The 19,858-nt window shown below is 46.8% G+C and overlaps 1 long non-coding RNA gene across 1 annotated transcript; it reads left to right on the top strand.

Moving 5' to 3' along the window:
* The first annotated feature begins 10,764 nt into the window (after positions 1-10,764).
* On the top strand, positions 10,765-19,402 carry LOC309337513. Its single transcript, XR_014154378.1, has 2 exons — positions 10,765-11,000; positions 18,254-19,402. It is a non-coding gene; the product is annotated as an uncharacterized lncRNA (long non-coding RNA).
* Positions 19,403-19,858: the final 456 nt, after the last annotated feature.

The raw sequence follows: 19,858 nt of genomic DNA, 5'->3' as shown, positions 1-19,858 counted from the left end.
TAAAAAGGGAAAAGTTGACAGCTATGCCTTGTGGTCCCTTCCATCTCCATGATTTTTTTAAAACATAATTTTTATTGAATTTTTCCATATTTCATTTAATTCAGTATACATATTCACAACTTATATTATTTGCTCAAAGTGAGCTTTGACTTCCTTCTATCTCTCTTTCTGACATCCCTGTAGTCTATAACATATCTTTCGCATTCCCACAATCACTTCTTTATCCTATAATCACCTTAAAAGATCACATTCTTATTTATAAATCAGCACCTTAATTTCACATTACAAAACATTTCACGTTAGTGCTACAAACGTTTTTAAATGAGTACAATTTTCTTTCAGGTAATGAATAAATTTGCTCCAGTCCTTTTGATATTTTTCTTCGGGCCAATTCCTAATTCTCCCCTCAGCTTCGCCAACTCCATAAATTCTAGCATTTTTATTCTCCAGCCTTCCAATGTAGGGAGTTCTTGCTTCTTCCACCTTTGAGCCAGGAGGATTCAATTTCACTGCCGTTGTGGCATACATTAATAGATTTACATCTTTTTTATAAATTTCTTCATCAATTAGCCCTAATAGGAATGCCTCTGGGTTTTTTTGCTGAAATTATATTTTAGTATCTTTTAAAATTCATTGTAGATAATGTCTCAGAAAGCCTTAACCTTAGCACAGGACCACCACATATGTAGGAAGTTCCCTTCCTTCCATCTCCTTGATTCTATTATTTAGTCTTTGAGGGTTCAAGTCTGTGTTACAAGCCAAAGCATGACGCATCTAAGAAAAACCAGCTTTCTGTTTCATCCCTATAAAATAGAGGAGGAGACCCAGGGACATTCTACTGCTGGGCTCCAACGCCTGTCACTCATGACCATGCTGACAGGCAGCTGTTTTTATTTTGCACTATTTAAAACCAATTGTTTTGCCGCTTTCCGTTCCAAATAACGCCCGAGGCGCTTTACAAAGCAATAAAGCAACATGAAATACTACAAGAGAAACAGTCTGCAAAGCCCCCCCCCCCCCGCCAAACAGCTGGTTTGCCAGGAACCTTCAAGGCGCTGCAGGAACCAGTGCTAAGCAGAATCATTTCCCCTTCACATATGAAGGGAGAGGAAACGCTTTCGGGAGCTCTGGTGGTGCACCCAAACTCAGCACTAAAAAGGAAGCGGTTAAGTCTCTCTCCTTCCCTTTTAAGCCCCGTCTTGCTGCGATCTTAGAGATGGAGACTCCTCAAGGCTGTGGTGAGTTTCCCCGCTTTAAGATTGCAGCAAGTTACAGCATAACGAGGGAGGTGGGGATTTTAAACCCAGTCTTCCTGTGGTCTTTAAAGACTTCCAAATGCATATTTTGGAATAATATATATGAAGAACTTTAAAAATTATTCAAATTTACATTCTAAAAAAGGCCAGAAATATTTCTATTAAGTATATTGCCAAAAGAAATAGGGAAATCGAAAAGAACATTGTTCATGTATGGGATAACAGCGGCCAGAATCTAAGTAGCAAGAAATTGGAAAAATACAGCAATACCTAACACGGCGGATTGGCAAATCCTAATGGTACAATACTTGCAGCCAGCAAAGACGACAGGAAGGATAAGAGGCCAAACAAAATAAATAGTCTATAAGGATTGGAGAATTTTTAAAGAATACTTGAAAAATTATGGTATAAAAGGAAACTTCTTGGGAGAATTAGACTGAACCTTGCATTGTATAAATATAAGTTTGTAGGGAACAAGAAGAAGGGGACGACAGAGGACGAGATGGTTGGACAGTGTTCTCGAAGCTACCAGCATGAGTCTGACCAAACTGCGGGAGACAATGGAAGACAGGAGTGCCTGGCGTGCTCTGGTCCATGGGGTCACGAAGAGTCAGACATGACTAAACGACTAAACAACAACAAAGTTTGTAGGGAAGTTAACAGAAACTATATAAAAAATATGTAACTGTGCGGTCTAAGATAATCAACAGATGAAGTACAGCGAGACTAATTGGAAGTCATTTTAATTTCTTGTTTTATAGGTTTTACAATTGTTCACATCATTGGGAGTACAAATGATGTTAGTTATAAGAATTGTGTTGTTTCATATATTGCTATTGTCTGTTTGTCAATTTATAGTTTATTTGATTGTATGTCTGTTTATTGGTTTGTTTGCTTTCCTGGCATAAATGTATCTATTTTGAAACAATAAAGGTATATCTATCACTTAAAAAAAAAAAAGACTTCCAAATGCTCACCAAAGTCTTTGGGAGTCTCTCCCCACCCCCACTTTAGAATTACCGTGGGACTGGCTTAAAAAGGGATGGGGAGACTTCCTCCCCTCTTCCCTTATAAGCCTGATTTCCCTCCGATGAGAGCGAAAGGGATGTTGGCCACCTGTCACATTTGGTCTGTGGTGGAGATCCTGATAAGGAAGGGGTCCTTAGAGTCAGAAAGGTTCCTCTTGCCTGTTCTATGTAAACCCACCTAGTCAGCCTAGCTAAGGAGAGGCAGCCTGGATGGGCATGTTTCTTATGCATCTGAGAGGACGCCGGAAGGAGTTTCTCCTGCTCATGCTTCAAGAAAAAGTGGGGGCTAGTCAGTGCCAGATTTACGTATAAGCTGCAGCTTAGGGCCCCATTCTCTTGGGGGGGGGCCAACAAATTTAAAGGGTAAAAAAAACCACAGGATGTACACTTCCAAAATATAATATAAAAAACAAAATAAATCCTACACACAGCAACAGTGTTTGGTGTTGTGTAGGTTCCTATAATGTAAGTCATGGGCCCTGCCTGCTAGCCTGCTCCCTAAAATATCACTGGTTTGCTCATTTCTGTATATAGGGTGCCTGCATTCTGCATGAGCAAATGGCTTCAGATACCTATTACAGTGTTTTTCACACCTGGTGTGCCGTGGGAAAAATTGAAAAATTCGAAATATTTTTTTTTAAAAAATGTCAATTTTTCGCCCACTAGGCGGGGTGGGGTGGGGTCAAAAACCGATTAGCGCTCCTCAGGGGACCACCCTCCACTTTTCTGATGTCCGGGCTGTGATTGGTCTAGACTCCAGCCTGGACCGATCACAGTAGGACATCATCTTCCGACTTCCTTCCCGCCCGAGCACAGTGTGCGCAGCAGCGGAGAGAAGAAGACGTCGCAACTCGAGTCACCAGGAGGACCGGAGCAGGAGGAGACGGACGGAGACCAGGAACTATCTGAACTGAGACAAAATCGTGGTTTCAAGCTAAGATTTGCTGATCTACCTTTGGACAGTTTTTGGTTAGATAGTGCCAAGGAGTTTCCCCTTCTGGCAAACAAAGCTATTTTGACATTGCTCCCATTTTCCGCTACATATCTGTGTGAGATGAGCTTTTCAAGCATGATTGCTATAAAAACTAAATACAGAGAGAGACTGAGAGCTGTTGACGAAGAGCTACGTGTGTGTCTTTCTTCGATTCCAGCCAGAATATCAGCTTTGTGTTCAGCCAAAGAGGCCCAGGTTGGGCACTGAATAAAGTATTTTATAATTTTTCATATTTCTGTTTACTTACTATTTCATAATAAAGTAATCATAAAATACTTTATTTGTGTTTATTTGATTCCTATTCAAGAGAATTACTTTATATATAGTTGTCAGAGCTGCCCGAGGTCCCAGCTCACAAAGGACCAACGCCAGTTCTTGTTATATACAAAAGTCTTTATTGAAGTTCAGTTTCGATTTCAAAGCCGCGGCGCGCAGCTCTACGTCTTGAACTCTAGACCGCTGAAGCTCCGTCTGAATCTCCTCCCCCCAGACACCAGTTTAAGACTCTAGCCCTGCTCCACCTCTTCCTCTGCTCTTTCCTCCTCTGGGTCCGCCTGTTCGCTGGGTCCTTGCCCTTTCTGGACTCTTCTGACGCTGAGTCCCCTGAGTCTTCCCCCTGCCTCCGGCTGGCTTTAGGACCTGGTTCCCAATCCGGGTTTTCTGCTGTCCCGCGCGCCTGTACATTCGAACTTGGCGCCCACGCCCAGCCGGCAACCTTCCTCCTGACCATTACACTGCTCCTGTCACTGCTTCCCCCTTCGGGGGGGGGGGCTAGCTGGGCCTGACCTCCCCTCCGTTCCCTCACTCTCCAACAGAGGCGTGGTCAGCCCTGACTCATCTTCTCTCCCTGCTGGAGGAGACGCTGGCCCTGATACATGGGACTCTTCCCCCCCACTACGCTCTGGTGGGGGAGCTGGCCCTGATCTCCCGCTGCTGCTTTGGGAGTCCCCGCTGGCCCCTTGCTTCTGGTGCGTCCCCCCTGGGACCCCCCTTGCCCTGGCCATCGGCGCCCCCTTCTGTGAATCTTCTGATTCGCTGGAGAGGCTCATGGAATCTCTCGGGCCACTGTCATACTCCCCTACGCTGCCCTCCGATTCTTCCCCTTCGCTCTCCATTTCCTCTCTCCCCTGTGCCTCTGCTCCTGAGCCCCTGACAATAGTCAATATAGGCACAGAGTTAATTTTTTTAACATTTTCTAATGTGGTGTGCCTCGCGATTTTTTTCATGAAACAAGTGTGCCTTTGCCCAAAAAAGGTTGAAAAACACTGACCTATTAGGTCCATAAATTACCATATAGTTTGTATTCAACACAAAAAAAGTGACAATTTGTTGTTGACAAAGGACAGCTGGACATGTAAAGGGCCCCATTACCTTCAGTAGCTTAGGGCCTCATCAAACCTAAATCCGGCTCTGGGCCTAGTGGAGAAATACAAATTCTACACTTTTCTAAAGCATACCAAAGTAGAAGTCTACTGAGTAGCCGAAGGAAGGTACCTGCCAAATATATTAAGACATATATTATGTTTCTGTTAAAAGCAATAGCAAATAGCTTAGTCTGACTTGCCTTTCAGATTGTGAACTTCTGGGGAGCAGGGACCCGTCTCTTTTGTGAAACTTTCTAACATCCCCTACATTGATGGTATAATAGGCGTAATAATTATGAAACTCTCAGGAAGAATCAGAACCGTAGAGTTGGAAGGGACACCAAGAGTCATCTAGTCCAACCCCCGGCAACGAAGGCATCTCAGTTAAAGCATCCATGAACACATGGCCACCCACCCTCTGCTTATTATTCATGTTTTTATACTGTATTTTATGTTGCTTTTACAATTAAGTGTTTTCAATTTGTTGTTAGCCTCCCTGAGCCTGGTTTTTGAACCGGGAAGGATGGGGTATAAATAAAAAAATATTATTGTTGTTGTTGTTGTTATTACAATCCTAAAAAGAGGTTCAAGTGATGTACATGACAACACATTTGTCCTATCTAAGCTGCACATTATGGAGTTACGTTGGTCACAATAAATGTTGCATGTTAAACACATTTTGGGTAGCGTCCAACCACATTTTCTTAATGCTAAGAAACTCAAAGAAGAGAATAAAGTTAAACTATATAGGATTTTTCTTATCATTTATTTGGGTGGATTATGTGTTTTGTGACCAATGTAACATGCACAACTGATCTTGCTCCTAGCATAAAATTGTCAGTTCAGCAAATGAGAAAGCAGAACTATCAATACAATAAAGGGTCATTAACCTATTGTCTGTTTTCTTGGAAATGTCTTTATCTGAATTTGGGGGGGGGGGTGGAATAGAGATGTTCTGAGTTATCTTGCATGTGATGCTTCTGGTTGTTTTACTCACATGTAAAATGCCATTTTGAAAAACATCACGAAACTTTGGGAAATTATCTTTAAAATTATATTAAATTTAACAAGCTATTCGACATTGGAACAGACTACCTCCAAAGATGGTGGACTCTCTTTCACAGAAGGTCTTTAAACAAAGGTTAAATGGCCATTCTGCCAGAGATCATTTAGCTGTGATTTTTGGGATCCCTAAAAACGCTACAATTCTATGATTCTATATATAACCTGTTAACTATATGTGAAGATGAAAAATGGCTCTCTAAGTTTGATGTTTTCGTGGAATCACCTGCCACACAAGCAAACAAAACTCTGGCTATTAATTTGACAGCTTTTGGGTTATATTTGGCGGGGTGCCTTTGACTAATGGCAAGATGCACGTAGCCATACACTCACACAGAGTCTGTTCTTAGCCCTAGGGTGGCAAAAGGATGCCATTCACTTGTGGTTTGGCAAATATGATCCTGCCCATCTGCCACTGGGCAGGATGGGGAAATCTGCCAGTATCTCACCTTGTCTCTAATTAACATGCAGGTGCTTGTGGAAATACCCCAATGTCCCCAAAGACCGGTGTTTTCCAGCCATTCTGGCTCAAGTTTGAAGGAGGGGAGGGAAAACAGGTGCCAAAGGGTGTGTTTTGGGGGGCAGGGGAGGTGCCAGGTGTCAGCAAAGGGAGGGGTGGGCGAGAAATTCAAACCCGTTAACTTGTATGTGTCCTGGAGACAAGAACAGAGCCCCTCACCAGAGCCAATTCCTCCTAAAGCCTTCCTCCTCCCACCTGAATCTAGGTCCGTTCTGACTCTGAAACCCACCTCTGTGTGATCTCCTGTTTGTGGGGAAGTTCCTAGCATCAGAAGTATCAAAACAGGGAGGAAACTGAAGGTTCGAGGGCCAACTGCAATCTCTCCTTGACCCCAGGGGTGCTTCCTGCTTGCCCTTTGCGTGCACACACATACACACACACACACACACAAACACACACACACACACACAGGCAGCTGCCACAAGGATTTGTCAGAAATGCTGGATTTTTATTTTTTTTGGTAACGCTAAAACACAAACAGCTGTAAGATCCAAGTACAATTTGAAGTTCTGGTTAAATCCGTGTGCAGTAGCTCTTCAGAAGTTGCTGGACTATCAACTCCCATCATCCCTGACCAGGGGTCATGCTGACTGGTGCTGATGGGAGCTGGAGTCCAACAATATCTAGAGCAGGTATAGGCAAACTCAGCTCTCCAGATGTTTTGGGACTACAGTTCCCATCATCCCTGACCACTGGTCCTGTCAGCTAGGGATCATGGGAGTTGTAGTCCCAAAACATCTGGAGGGCCACAGGTCATTCCTTCTACCCACCAGTCGCTGCCCTATGCAGTCTGAGACAGGAGAGTAATGGTAAAGGCACCTACACCTATGGAGATCACTCTACTTTTCTGTGCTTTTAAAAAACGACAGTCCAAGAAAAGACAGAAGAATCACAGGAGAGATACAGGATGACCTGAAGTTGCTGATGTGCAGATGCCCTCAGTGGCGTAGTGTGGGGGTGCAGGGGGAGCCGGCTGCACCGGGCGCAACATCTGGGGGGGCGCGCTCGCTGCCTCCGGAGTCGCCGAAGAGCCTCGGGCGCAGGCTGTAGCAGAGCCCCATGGCAGCAGCCCAGGCAGCAGCAAGAAGAAGCTGGCAGCGGCGGCAAGTTAGGGGTTAGGGGCGCAAATTACTTGCCTTGCCCCAGGTTAGGGAGCGCAAATTACTTGCCTTGTCCTGGGTGCTGACAACCCACGCTACGCCGCTGGATGCCCTGTAAAAAAAATGAGTAAATGAAGCATAGCAGGTTCCACACTGAATGCCTAACGTAGAAAAAACCTTTCATCTGTTTCAGATTTGAACATGGCTCCTGCTATCTTTATACCCTGCACAGTTGGTTTGTAGTCATTATTTTTGTAATTTTTGTGTTGCTGTTTTGAAATTGTTATCTGTGCTGTTAGACCCCCTAGAACAGATATATCCAATGTGGTCCCCTCCAGGTGCTGTTGGACTCCAGTTCCCATCAGTCCCAGCATGATCCATGGTCTGAAATCATGGGAGTTGTAGTCTAACCGCATCAGAAAGAAGCCACCCTGTCGGCTAGAAGTTTTGCTTTAAACTGAAGGGCATGGTTATTAGGATACAGTGGTACCTTGGGTTACATACATTTCAGGTTACATACGCTTCAGGTTACAGACTCCGGTAACCCAGAAATAGTACCTCGGCTTAAGAGCTTTGCTTCAGGATGAGAACAGAAATTGTGCTCCGTCAGCGCGGCAGCAGCGGGAGGCCCCATTAGCTAAAGTGGTGCTTCAGGTTAAGAACAGTTTCAGGTTAAGTACGGACCTCCAGAACGAATTAAGTACTTAACCCGAGGTACCACTGTACTTAGAAATAAATAATGAAATAAGGGCCTCAAAAGGGAGCAGTGCCCAGTTAAAAAAAAGGAAGGCACAACATGAAACACTAATTTGGCAACATACAGTTTTAGTACCCCCACACAGTCACAATTGTAGTATCAGCTGAAGCAACCTTGTGAACTGCCCTCAAACCCTATCATTATTATGTTGTTGTTGTTTGTTTTGTTTTGTTTTAAGACATCTATATGCCTCATGAGAAGAGAAGACTCCCTGGAAAAGACCCTGATGTTGGGAAAGATTGAGGGCAGAAGGAGAAGGAGATGGTTGGACAGTGTTCTTGAAGCTACCAGCATGAGTTTGACCAAACTGCGGGAGGCAGTGGAAGACAGGAGTGCCTGGCGTGCTCTGGTCCTTGGGGTCACAAAGAGTCAGACACGACTAAACGACTAAACAACAATATGCCACTTAATAATTTGCCTCTCTAAGCGGTGTACATAAAAGTGGGCATTCAGGGTGTTCAGGCATCAAGACCTGAAAGGCAATCAGCTGGGAAGAACACAAGCAAGAATAATCTTTCCCAGTGGGATTTTTTGCGCAGGGAGAACGGCTCAAGTGATAACATGGTATCACTTGATGTTGATGATGAGGGCACACATCTCCCAGGTTTGCTGTTTAATCCCTCTTGTAGGCTTAAAAAAAAAAAAAACCAACAACAAATCTCTGATCGGGTGGGGAAGCAGCCTGCACACCTGCATGTTGAGTCAGAGCCACAGGTGAAACCCAATCCCAATAAGCTGCTTGGAGAGGGTCTTGGGTTCCCTCCTTCTCTACATTAATAGGGTGGGAAGGACGCATAGGCCTTCTGTGCCCCACTTGGCATCGTTTGAAGCCATCTGGGCTCATCTGGACGCTGAAGTCACTTTGGCGCCTCTCGTCTCCGCCTCTTCTCTCCCCCCCCCCCACACATACAGGCTTTGTTGCCGAACCGCCCCACCTACAACCAGGAGCTGCAATTAAGCAGAGCCCCCACCCCACCCCTCCGCTAATTTATTTGGGGTCTGCTGTATTGTATTCAGGATGGAGGTGTGTTTGTGAGAGCGGCGAGCTCTGTTTTGTTGTGGCTGCTCTGATTCCCTGCAGCTGTGATGTCTGAAACCCAGGGATGTGGAGTAAGGAAGCCGTTGTGTGGAATCAGGATCCTATGGCAACCCAAAAAGGAAAGGGATAATAAACTGGGCGGCAGTGGGAGGGGGGGACACACCACTAGGAGCTTGGTCACAAACTGAGGCAAGCACAGCCCAATAAGCTAACACCAGCTTGATTAAAGCAGCCGAGCCTGATATCCAGGCCAGACCAGCCCTTGAACTTGAATTTGCCATTTGACTTTACACACTGAGTAATCAGTCACAGACTGCCATGCATTTAAAGCACATGGCTTTCGGCATAAAACCTGGGAAATGTAGTTTGCTAAGGGTGCTGGGAACCATAGCTCTGTAAGGGGTGAACTACCATTCCCAGGAACAGACACTGCTCAGTGGGACGTACTTCCTGGTGTGTGGATAGGACTATGTCTTAAATAAGGCCTTTAAATACAGTGGTACCTCGGGTTACATACGCTTCAGGTTACAGATGCTTCAGGTTACAGACTCCGCTAACCCAGAGATAGTACCTCAGGTTAAGAACTTTGCTTCAGGATGAGAACAGAAATCATGCAGCAGCAGCGGGAGGCCCCATTAGCTAAAGTGGTGCTTCAGGTTAAGAACAGTTTCAGGTTAAGAACGGACCTCTGGAATGAATTAAGTTCTTAACCCGAGGTACCACTGTACATTTATTACCATTTTCTCTGGCTCCAGCTTACTCCCACTGAATGGCAAGGTGACTAACACTGCGGTGATCCTGTGTATGCCTCCAGAGAAGTCCTGCTGAGTTCAGTAGGGCTTACTCCCATCCAGGGGGAAATAACATTGCAAACCGACAGACTGAGGCATAATCCTCTGGCACCAACTGTCTGGGGTTTGCACCAAAGCACGACAGGCCTTACCATTACTATTTTCAATTCTTATTACAATTTATACCGTGCCTTTCATTATTCTCCTGCTCTATTTTATATTCACAACAACCCTGTGTGGTAGGTTAGGTTGAGAAACAGACCCAACCTAGCCCCACCCATTGACCTTCCTGGCGGAGTGTGGACTTGAAACCAGGCCCTAGTCTTGGCAACCACCACACAACCACAAGCAGCTGGTTTGGGGCCTGTTGAGAAGCTAGCAAATGGTTTGCGATTCCAGTTATGATTTCGGGGGAGGGGGCGCGGCGCGGTGCTTCTTAGATTGCTTTGTATCGGAAGAACTTGGGCACAAGACACTTTGGACACAGGTAGGTCTGCAGGAAGTGCCAGACGTCTTGGGGACGGAGTGTGTTTGCGCTCGCGCGTCTGAGTGTCTGTCCTACTCTGGAGTAGGGTGAGCACTGGAAATGGGTGAGAGAAACCAGTAGCACTTGAGGCGGAGCAAGCAGCAGGCCCGGCCCGGGAGAGATTTAGCAATAGCAAGACCAAAAGCGAAAGTGACTCGACGGTTGCGAGAGCAAAGGAGAAGTTCGTTGGGAGGAGGCGAGTGTGTCTTTGTATGTGTGTACGCGCGCGGGGGGGGGGGTGTGGATTCCAGGCTTTCCCGAGCCCTGATTGGCTGCGGCGGCCTTCCCAGGAGAGGAAGGAAGGGGGCAATTCGCTGGTCCTCTCTGCATAAAGTAGCCTCCGCGAGGAGCAGCGCAGAAAGGGCCGGGGCGCACAGGCTGGCACGCTTCTCAGAGCTGTGCCCACGCAGCCTGGCCGGGCCGTGCCTCGACTTGCCCATTAGGCGGGCGGGCGGGCAGGCAGGTTCCCTCGCGACGTGCCTGGCTCTTGTGCCGTGGTCTGGATCCGCGGCACGCAAAGCTGAGCGAGGGCACTTGGGCGCCCCGCTTCCACAGACTGGCAGGTGAGAGGTGGGTGATGCGCGCCTGGGTAGGAGAGAGGGGGCACCAGGAGGGCTGGCACCTCACACCTGTTTCTGCACAGGTATAGGGGAGAGAGAGAGAGGTTAAACTCCACTGGAGTGTCTCCACACATTATTCTTACCCGGAGCAACTCAAAAGACTTGCACATTCATCACAACATTTTAATGGTCAGGCCAGAAATACACAGGTAACAGGATGGTGTGGTTGATCAGGGGAAGGGGGGTGCGAGTGGAGGAAAGTAATGGCCTTGAACCCCACAGACAGGGTGTGGCCTGTGCTAAGGAAGCATTGCACACAGTGAGGCCAAAGAACTAGGAAGAGAGCAGGATCCAAGCGAAAGCAGGGGCGAAACTAGGCTTTATTTCATCCGGGCCAAAGACCCAGTTTGCTGCCACCACCCTTCCACCCCCCCCCATACTGTGCTTTTAAGAGATGCAACAGGCAGAAATGCAGCAGGTAGATCCTTTACCTTGTCATTGCCTCTGGTTTCATCAAGCCAGGTGTCCTCAACTGGTGGCATTGGCAAATTGGCAAAAGGAATTGGGTGTGGTGGCTAGGAAGCAAGGGCCAGTTTCCTCCCAAGAACCTTGCATTTCTCAATGCCGCAAAATACTCCCCTCCCTAACCCAAACTGGTGCCAAGAGTGGGAGAGCAGGGATCCGCATCTCTGCTTGGAACAGAGAGATCCCAGTTTTGACAGAAGATTGCTGGGTGGTCTCAGGCAGGCCACAACCTTCCCCCCCAACTATCCATTTATAAAAACTGGGGATAGTGGCAGTGGGTTTGAGGAAAATATGACTGGAAGAAGGAAATGTTACTACAACTCCTAAGGTGTGTTTTATTCCCCCCGTGGCACAAGATGTTCCAAGGTATCAAAATTAACAGGAAATATTCTGGGCCAAGTCTGGGTTTCTGCAAGAACTGAAGGTACAACCCCCCCCCCAAAAAGTCCTCTTTGTTCCATACTTTTCAGGGTTGAGGGCCAAACAATATGTTGAGAGACGGATGATCAGGTTTTCTATATTTCTTTCTCGGCATTCTTTGAGGGGTGGTGAGGATCTGAACCAGGACTGTGGGGAAAAGGAGGTTTGCCCTTTCATAAGGATCATAATTTTAGGGGTGGGAAGGGGTGCTCCCTGGAGAAGATTAAGCCCAACCGCCTGCGCAGCACAGGAATCTTGAAATTACACCGAAGCATAGAATAAAAGAATAACTAAGGGCCCCCCTTTCATACCTCAGGCTTAATGTGGATTGTGAACCTCTTGTGCCTCCTTTAGTTTCCCCCTTTAGTTCCATGTGGCCTTCTCCTCCAAGTATTGCTGTTCCCACTCTTTCTCCTCCCGGATAAACAAATCCAGATCTTCTCTGTGATGTCGATGCAGCTCTCCTTTTAGAATTTTCAGAGCATAGGGAATCTCTGGAGGAGAAAGAGTGGGACAGCAGTATCTGAAGGAAAACGCCTGGATTGGCCCTAAAAATCCCCCTCTCTGCTGTTTTCAGGTGGAGGTTTCTTCCCCTCGAAGCTGCTGTTTGCACCCCATTTAGGTAAGCCTACCAGTCCTTTTTTTTTTTTAGTGCATTGAGGTCCTGCAGCTTTTCAACACCTGCATAGCAGGCAGAAATCAACAGGTGAACCTTCCCCCGCCCTGGAGTTTCTATGCCAAGAAAAGCTGTTACTGCTTCTTTGTTGTTTTTAAGAGCTTCGTTGTCTGAAGTTGTTGCTTATTTACTTACTTCCCGCCTTTCTTCCACTGTGGAACCCAAGGCAGCATTGCATGTGGTTCCCACATGCTCTCTCATTCAGTCACTGACCTGACTTGGACCTGCCTCTTGTACCTTTGGACCATACCATGGGCATGCAGTGGCTAATGGAGCAGATCCTTTCAGCCATGACTGATGCATTAGGGTGGGATTCAGCTATTGTTTCATTCAGAGTAGACCTACCAAAACTAAGGAGCATGACTAAGTTAGCTCTGTTAATTTCAACGCGTCTGCTCAGAGTTGAAGACCACCCTTCGTTGCCTAGTCGTTTGGACTGCTTTGCTTCCTGGGAAAGCCCCTATTGGATGAGCTGGGACCCCCACACAGAGAGATGGTTCCTCTCCCCAATTATTTTCAGCAACCCGCTTGCTAAAGAGGCTGGATTTCAAATATTGGTGAGCTGCTCCTTTTCCAATCAAGAATTCGTGGGTTCCCCCTGTTTTAATTGGATCAGTTCTGGTGCCTTCAGTGGCAGGCTGACACACAGGAATTTAGGAGGGGAAACGTGTCCAGCAGAGAGAGAGAGAGAGAGAGAGGAAGAAGGGGAAATTCCACCTGTTAAACAATGCTTCAGTATCTGGTGGCCGTTCAGCTTACCAGAGTCCTGTAGCAAAAGGCGGCAAACCTACAGAGGAGTCAGTCCATTGTGACCCTTGTATTTGGATCACATGCTTGGTTCTCTGAATCGGAATTCAGAGGCACAACCGAGACTTCCGATCGAGGTGGTTTATGTTTTCAGAAGTGCGGCCAACGGTTTCGATCTGTAACAACAAAATGAGGTGACCTTGTGGGTTTTGAGGACAATGGCGGCAACAAGTTGGTTGTGTTTCCACAGGTTCAAAAAGCAGTTTAGAGATCTGCTATGGTTTTATTTTTTTATTTAAAAAAAGAGGAAATGGGGGGATGGGGAATCGGCGTTTGCTGTTCTGCTGACATGTGTATTTTTGTGTCTCTGGAGGTTTTTTTTTGTGTGCGTGCACACTTGAACACACAGCCAAAATTGACTTTTGACCTTGGGGGAGTTAAAGAGCTGTTTGGGCACTGTTTTGAGATGGCTTTGGGTGCAAGTGGATGGTTCTGCAGGTGGAGCGGTGAATGGAAAGATGAGGATTGGGTTCCTTTCTGTCCCTTATCAGTCCTTTGACCCACCCACTACTTAGAGCCTAATCCTCTGCGCATTTACAGTACTTCAGGGGAGAGGGCTGAGGTGCTCAGTGGGACTCACTCCCAAATAACCCTGCACAGGATTGCAGCACCCTTTGTGTTCTTCGAGTTAGGCTGCCTCTGTGCCCAACGGAAACCACCGCTCCAGCGCAGTAGGAAGCAGAAGGGAGGCTTGCGGTGTGCGTTGTCGTAGCACTTGAATTAGGAAGGGCGTAGTTGTGAGGCAGCCCCAAATGATAGCGTCTCCCCTGAAAGCATGCAAGCACCAGCACAGCAACAGATCGTGCACCAGTGCAGATCTGATGTGAGTGGGGGAGGCCAGGGTTCAAATCCCTTCACTCAGCCATGAAGTTCACTGGGCGAACCTTGGGGCCACCGACCACTTGCCTCTCAGCCTAACCTACCTCACAGGGTTGTTGTGGGGATTTGACAATGAGGGAGAGAACCGTTCATGATACCTTGAGCTCCCTGGAGGAAAAAAGGTGGTTTATCAATGTAAAAAAATATAAATCAGCAGGGTGTGAGACCTGGTGTACGAAAGTGATAGTTGACTTACTCCAGAGACTGCCACCAGGAGATACTGTATGTAGAGCACAAAACAAGCTGACTTCCTAGGGACTATGGAGGAAGGGATGGCTATCGTTCTAGTCCAAAATGGAAGTGAGAATAGGAGGTGCAGTGAAGTTACTGTGGCCAAACTTTCCCTGAAGGAGTCTGGCCAGTTTTTATTGAGGAACCACAAGTTGGACCTTTGGCTGGAAGAGACTTGCCTTTCTGAGGTGGTGGAAGAGTCCACCAACTATTCGCTGTAAGAAGCATGTGGCTGACGTGTTCGGTACTTTACCAGTGGTCACATGAGGATGGGATAAACGGTGCAGGTACATTTGCCCTGACTTAAAAGACCACGTGGCTCTACTGCCTTTACACAGAAAAAACCGTGTGTGTTTATTTTCAATGGCCACCCCATCAGCATCAATGGCCACCAGGCACCACTGCCAAGGTCAGTTGTGGTATCTGCTAAAGCCAGTTGTACGCAAGGGTTGTAGCTCAGTGACAGAGCTTCTGCCTTGCGTGCACAAGGTCCCAGGTTCAATCCCTGGTGTTCCTCAGGTAGGACTGGGGTGGTTCCTTGCCTGAAACCCTGGAGAGCCACTCATACAGTCAGGCTTAGCCATACTTTCCTTTCATCTTCACTTTCCAGGCGTGGTCCGTGCTTTAAGCCATGTGTCTGAGTGCCACCCCACCCCCCATTTTTCGCTAGCTTTCCCTGCAAAAACTTACTCTTTAAAGTTGAATCAGAGCAAACGTCAGAAAACCCAAATTGCTGTTGGCTCCATTTCAGCTTTAAAGAGCAGGTTTTCACGGGGAAAGCTCCACAGCTCCTGGACGAAACGGGGCAAAAGCTAAGTGCTGAGAAGCCCTCAGTGTAGACAATAATAAGCTAAATGGATGAGGCAGATTCCATTTCCCTTTCTATATTATTGCCAATCCATTATCTTGCTTGCAGAATAAAGATGCTGGATTGTTTGCAGAATGGGAAAGTTGTCGTTTTGTCTGGGATTAACATCTCTTCCAGTACCTAGAGACAGGAGTGTCTTTGTGGCACAGCCTGAGTGAGGTCTTGGAAGAAGCCCTAAGGGGTAGGGAAGCCTAGGGCAAGCTGGAACAGAGATGGGGGAATCTATGTGACCCTGTGGATATTGTTGTACTACACTTTCCACGTGGCGCTGTGGTCTAAACCACCTGCCTATTTATTTAGCTAGCTAGTTCCATCCATGTGCACCATGCCTTTACAGAGGCATGACAAGAAGAGAGGTCTCTGCCCCAAGCAGCTTACATTCTAAGATTCAGCACAGAGGAGGCAGCAGAGGGAACAGAGCAGGGGAAGAACGCGTTCCTTTAGCCTTAGCTGGCAGCGCCAACTTTGGTCTGCCCATTTACTATTTCCCCGCTGGTTCATCTGGGCTTATTGACCTAGATCTAGAAAAAGATGGGGATTGTGGGTGATGTGGGTCTCAATTGGAAATGTGCATCTGAATTGCTGTTCACAAGCAACCATTTTCTTCTTCTTCTGTTGGGCAAGGAATACCTGCAGGGGACATTCAGCAGCAGGGAGGGCCTTCTACCCACCAACCTCTTCTCCTTCCTCTCCAGCTGGGCATGAGACTTGCAAAAAAGGCCCCAGGGAGGTGAATGAGAGAAAAGTTGCTGGACAGAATCACCTGAAGGGGTGGGGGGCAGCCTCCCTCCCTCCTGCACTGCTAACTGGGTCCAGTCTAACCAGTGTGCAGTATAGATGCTGGGTTTGTTGTGTGGCGCCCTGTAGGAATTCTAAAATAAAATGGGAGAGAAGGCCGTTCGTTCTGCGGATTATTTTAATGGTTGGCCTTCGTGTTTTCAGCATGAACAACAGGTTTTGTCTGCCCACCCCTCCTATGCACTGCTTTTACCCTTTGGGGGGGGGGTCAGGGCGGGTTGCAAAATCCACCCGACTAATGTAAGATGGTCCTTTCCTTCCACTCCTTTTCCTATGATGGTCTTTCTCCCCGCCACCCCCCCACCTTGATTCTCTCCTTCTCTAATTTTCTGCTTAGCACAATGCATGCATCTGCTCTGCAGAGGAAAGGGTTACAAGGAAGTGGAATAACAATAAAAGATTTGAAATTTGACCCTGGCAAATCTACCTCCTCTTGTTTGAGCTTTAAGCCTGGCTGCATCCCAGGGGCATAATAACAGCGGGGAGTTGTGTGGCACAACAGCCAGAAGGAAGATCAAGGGGTGGGGGTGGGAATACCACCTTTCCTTGTGGAGTGTGTGTGCCAGCAAGGGACTAGGAAGTGGGTGGAGAAATAGACACCTGCCAAGGTGGGGCATGGTAATAGGGAAAGTATTTAATGTATGCCAGGCAGAATTACCAGCGAAGCTGTTTGCACAAGTGATGTTGAAATTGGTTGGGGTTTTGTTTGTGATTTGCATTTTCCTCCCCTTGCAGAGTCCATTCACAACCGACTCCCTTCCACCTTCCTGCATTGCTTAGCAGCACTCACAAGCAACTGGTGCATTGTAGGCTGGCAGGTGTTCTCATTTCTCTCCCCCCCCCTTGCTAGTCTCACCTGGGCTAGGCTGATTCCTGAAAGAAAGTGCTTCTTCACACAACACATTAATTACTTTAAAGAAATTGCAGAGAGCAGATGTGGCAGCAACTGATTGGCATAGGATGGGGGGCTTTCAAATGATTTTTCTTTCTTTCCAGAAATCTGTGGTCTACCCATGGCCATGAGCCATGTTTTCTAAATAGAGCCCCCAGGTGTTGCGGGGACAAACAGCAGCGGAGGGCTATTGCACTCAGGTACTGGTTGCGGGCTTCTTAGAGGCAGCTGGTTCACCTCTGTAGAAACGGGAGATTTGGAATAGATGGAACTTTAATCTGATCCTGCAGTGCTCTCCTTATATTATAAATGCAAATCTAGTAGTAGTAGTAGTGTCAGCAGCAGTAATAATAGCAATAACAATAATAAAAGTAAAAATAGTAGTAATAATAATAATAATAATAATATATTGTTTATTTTATATACCAAGATCTGTTTACTGCTTAATCCAATAATAATAATAATTCTAACCCGTCTGCATATTCTTAGTCCAAACAGAGTTGCAGGATCAGTGCAGATGACACAGGAGAAACAGCACAAAGGACAGCAAGCATTGTGCAAAACCTTCGAGCTGTTTGGCCCAATTTGTTAAACCGGAATCTCCTTAAGCAGTCTCTTCAATGAACCTAAACCCTTTTATCTTATTTGATACTTTTGTCCTCCAAGGAGCTCAAGGCGGCATCCCTCTCTCGTTTATCCTCACAACAACCCTGCGAAGTAGATTAGGCTGAGAGGTGGAGTGGTCCAAGGCCACGCAGGGAGCTTTGTAGAATCGAGGTCTCCAAAGTCCAGCATTCTTAAGCAGGGCATCATTATTTGATTGCATGAGCTTAAGTTCCACTTGCAATTAAATTAGCTTCTGTGTAAAAAGGTCAGGGTGCCCATGATTTTCCTTTGTAGACAAATACAGGAGAAAGTATAAGGACATAAGACTAACCTTAGTATAAGAACATAAGACTAACCTTACTGGATCAGGAGGTAGTAAAGTCAGGCAAATAAAGTCTGGTAAATAAGTACAATCAGGCAGGTAGCATTTGATACCAAGTCAGGACACAATAGCAACTTGCACTAAAGAGGGGCTTCTGGAAAAACGTGCACCGTGTTGCTGAGGAATCTGCCGAAGGACTTATTGACCCTGGCTGGGCTTTCTCTTCTTACAGGACCTGTAGCAGCTCCTCTGCGCAGAAGCCATAGCTGCTCTTGGAACTGTCTTCGCGCTCCTTGCATAAATCTCAGCTCTTGGGGGCTGACAGTGTGGGACCTTCTTCCCTTCAGCGATGGAGCCTGCCTCTTTGCCCAGGCCTCAGTACCACCTTGCCTTCCTTCTGCGGCCAGCAAGCTTCTTCAGTGATGATGACCACAGCGTGTTAGCGGGCAACGGAATCCCAAAAGCAGCTGTTTTTCTCTTAGCATTCCAGCTGCGCTTGGATTTCGTTCCCTGCTCTCCTGCTCTGCTCTTCTGGAGTTGGTTTGGTCTCCTCCTTAACTTGAGACACGGGAAAAGAGGCTGCGGCTTCTGGTGGTGGGGCTATAGGAAAGGAACAAGGGGTTTTGCACACAGAGCAAAGATTCTGCTCTCCCTAATACAGTGCTACCTCGGGTTAAGTACTTAATTTGTTCCGGAGGTCCATTCTTAACCTGAAACTGTTCTTAACCTGAAGCACCATTTTAGCTAATGGGGCCTCCTGCTGCTGCTGTGCTGCCGGAGAACAATTTCTGTTCTCATCCTGAAGCAAAGTTCTTAACCTGAGGTACTATTTCTGGGTTAGCGGAGTCTGTAACCTGAAGCGTATGTAACCCGAGGTACCACTGTAATGAGAGCTAGAAATCCAAATCACAGCAAAGTTCCTCAGGGTCTTGCAGATGTCATCCGTTGTCATTTGGCTCAGCTAGCTTTCCATTTGAACTATATAGAAGAGGAAAACGGGATGCTGATTCCATTCGCAGCCGACTCCCTAGGTGGCAACTGACGCGATTGCTGTGCAAAATTATTGTGACTGGGGGGGGGGGGGGCGGGTTCCTTAACTGGTTAATTGTTGAGGCAACTGTGAAACTTTAATAGCCAGGTAGCAAATGAAAAACCTAAAGCAACGGGGCGGGGGGAGAAACCTGGGTTGTTTAGAAAAAATAGCCAGGTGCCATTCTGAGGAGTAGCTTAAAAAAAAAAAGTGCCGTGTTGTTTTTTGTTTGTGCCTTTCTTCATGTGCTGCATAATCAGCTTATGGAATTATTGACAAAGGGGTGTTGTAATGACAGCTGCTATGTATGGTTTTTGTTTTAAAAAACATATTAAACCAATGGATGGCAAATAGGTCTATCAACGGCTATTTGCTAGAACAGCTGAGAATAGAACTTCCACATATAGGAAGTCTCTAATTGCCAGAATAAACAAGAGGGGCTGGATATGCTCTGCCATGTGGGTTTCCAAAGAGCATCTAACTAGGCCACTTTGGGTTGCTGCATTATCTGGATCTTGGTGTCTCCAATAGGGGCCTTTTCCAAACAGCCGGTTCATTGAGAGCCAGTGTGGTGTAGTGGTTAAGAGTGGTAGATTCGTAATCTGGGGAACCGGGTTCGTGTCCCCGCTCCTCCACATGCAGCTGCTGGGTGACCTTGGGCCAGTCACCCTTCTCTGAAGTCTCTCAGCCCCACTCACCTCACAGAGTGAGTGTTGTGGGAGAGGAAGGGAAAGGAGATTGTTAGCCACTTGGAGACTCCTTAGGGTAGTGATAAAACGGGATATCAAATCCAAATTCTTCTTCTTC

The sequence above is a fragment of the Podarcis erhardii genome (genome assembly GCF_964252035.2).
Source record: "Podarcis erhardii genome assembly, chromosome: 2".
In the NCBI taxonomy this organism is placed as follows: Eukaryota; Metazoa; Chordata; class Lepidosauria; order Squamata; family Lacertidae; genus Podarcis; species Podarcis erhardii.
The sequence above is the reverse complement of the archived record's forward strand: the minus strand, read 5'-3'. Positions and strand labels throughout refer to the sequence as shown.